The sequence below is a fragment of the Peromyscus californicus genome, unplaced genomic scaffold (genome assembly GCF_007827085.1).
Source record: "Peromyscus californicus insignis strain IS unplaced genomic scaffold, ASM782708v3 Scaffold_10__1_contigs__length_136768540, whole genome shotgun sequence".
NCBI lineage: Eukaryota > Metazoa > Chordata > Mammalia > Rodentia > Cricetidae > Peromyscus > Peromyscus californicus.
In genome coordinates this window covers 10,516,664-10,519,345 of record NW_026294391.1, presented here as the reverse complement: position 1 = coordinate 10,519,345, position 2,682 = coordinate 10,516,664, and positions in this window count along the sequence as shown.

The following is a 2,682-nucleotide window of genomic DNA, read 5'->3' as shown; positions in this document are numbered from 1 at the left end:
AAAGAACAGAATAGACTGCATCCATTAACATAGATTCATTTTAAGAATAGGTTGAATTAAAAGAACTCTAAACAAAAGAGTACTCACTACACAATTCCACTTATGTGAGGTTCAAGAATAAGCAGACTTATCTAAAACTGGCTATTATTAGTAGATCAGTATTCTGTTGAATCTGACCTGTATTCCCCTCCACAGAAGCTGAGGCAGGAGAGTTTCTAATTCAAGGCCTGACTGGGCTCCAAAGTGTCAAGGCCAACCAGAGTAATTTAGAAAGTTCCTGATACAAAATTTTAAGAAGGTATGAGGCTGTAACTCCAGGGTTGAGTTATATGCATAAAGTACTGGGTTTAATATCCAGTGCTGCAAACATAAATAAATACACAAATAGATAAGCAAAAACACTTCCTGCCCTGTGGGTAGAACTGATCAGAAAGACAGTGAGAGATAATTCTAGGAGGTGAAAATATTCTATATTCTCAACTGGTTCATGGTTGTGTGGCATTACATATTTATTAAAGTTCTCCATACTGTATACATAAGATTTTGTGCATTTTAATGTATGTAAATTAGACCTCAGTAATATAAGAAAATATCTGCGGTGGTGGCACTCGCCTTTAATCCCAGCACTTAGGAGGCAGAGCCAGGCGGATCTCTGTGAGTTCGAGGCCAGCCTGGTCTACAGATCGAGATCCAGGAAAGGTGCAAAGCTACACAGAGAAACCCTGTCTCGAAAAGCCAAAAAAAAGAAAAAAAGAAAAAGAAAGTATCTGGATTTTGACAGAAAGAAAGCAGACAAGGGTGCTTCTAACCTGGTCAAACCCATCTGTCCAGCTTCATACAAGGAAGCAATACCAGCCTCCATGTTTCCATGTTGCCCATAGGTTCATATACTGGGCCGATTACATACAGAAATGATGAAGCTCGCATATACAATGCCCTGAAGATTTCTATTATATAGAGAGGCATTACATGCTACCAGACAAGAAAAATGGCTTTACTAATATGCATTCCAATTCCAACTCCCCCAAACATTAGCTGAATGGCCTTGTGCAAATTACTGTTCTAGGTCTCCTATATCATATAAAATTGTATATAGGCTGGGCAGTGGTGTGCACCTTTAATCCTAGCACTCAGGAGGCAGAGAAAGGCAGATCTCTGAGTTCAAGGCCAGCCAGGGCTACACAGAGAAACCCTGTCTCTAAAAATCAAAATTAATTTATTAATTAAATAGCGTCTGTGTCCTTTAGATGAGGCCCAGGATTATGGGCAGGGTTGGTGTCTTTAGTTCTTTTCATGTTGTGGTAAAATATCCTGACAAAAGCAACTTAAGGGAGAAAGGGCTTATTCTACATCACAGGTCAAGGATAGGAGCTGAACCTGCAGAATAGCTCTAACCACAGTGTCAGGTCCTTCATTTCAATTAACCTAATCAAGATAATCTTTCACAGGCATGCCCAGAGGCTATCCTAGATAACCTTCCAGTGTGCCTAGAGATTTGTCCCTACATAGTTTTGGATCCTGTCAAGTTGACAATTAGCACTCAACATCAGGATCTGACCTTGAGATATAAAGATGTAAGGAAATTTTATAATAGTTATAATAACAATCTGTTTGAAGCATTACCATGAGGGTAATATACTAGCCCAGCAACATGCACAAATTGAAATATTCAATATATTTTAGCATTTCACCTTTTAGTTATATAAGGGCAAGATGTCCAGATATCTCCCCTTTAAAACTTTTCTACTACCATATTCTTAAATATCCTTTCACCAATGTGAGATCTCTTGGAAGAGTAGCATACTGAGTTGGCACACATGCACGCACGCACGCACGCACGCACGCACGCACGCGCACATGTGTACGTGTGTGTGTGTGTGTGTGTGTGTGTGTGTGTGTGCCCATACATGAAAAAACTATTAGTGAAAAAAGAAGCTATGAGTTTGAAGGATAGTGGGGAGGCATTTGTTGGAGGATTTGAAGGGAAGAAAGGGAAAAAAGATGTGTTGTAATATAATTTGAAAAATAAAACAAGAAATGAAAAACATTGAGCAATTTATATTTACCAATACATGATATCCTTAGAGATAAGCAAGATGGAGGGGTTATAGGGTGACTTACTTAGTGGGATCTAGGAGAAAGCATTGCTAAAGGAGGACATGTCACACAGGGGTCCCTTTTAGCAAGTAAATAGAAGAAAAATATTTTGCTTAACTGAAGATAGGAGTTTAGAAAATTAGGTGCCTTAGGGCTTCTATTCTTTGATGAAACACCATGACCAGAAGCAATGTGGGGAGGAAAGGGTTTATTTCAGCTTACCGTTCCACATCACAGTCCACTATGGAAGGAAATCAGGGCAGGAACTCAAACAGGGCAGAAACCTGAAGGCAGGAGCTGAAGCACAGGCCTTGGAGGAATGTTTCTTACTGTCTTGCTCCACATGGCTTGCTCAGCCTGCTTTCTTATAGAACCCAGGACCACCAGCCCAGGGATGGCACCACCCACAATGGGCTGGGCCCTCCCAAAGTGATTACTAATTAAGAAAATACCCTAAGGGTTTGTGTGCCTACAGCCTGATCTTCTGGAGACATGTTCTCAATTGAGGCTCTCTCTTCTAACTTGTGTTCAATTGACATAAAACTAATTAGCACACCAGGAATAGCTTCTGTCAAATCAAAGGAA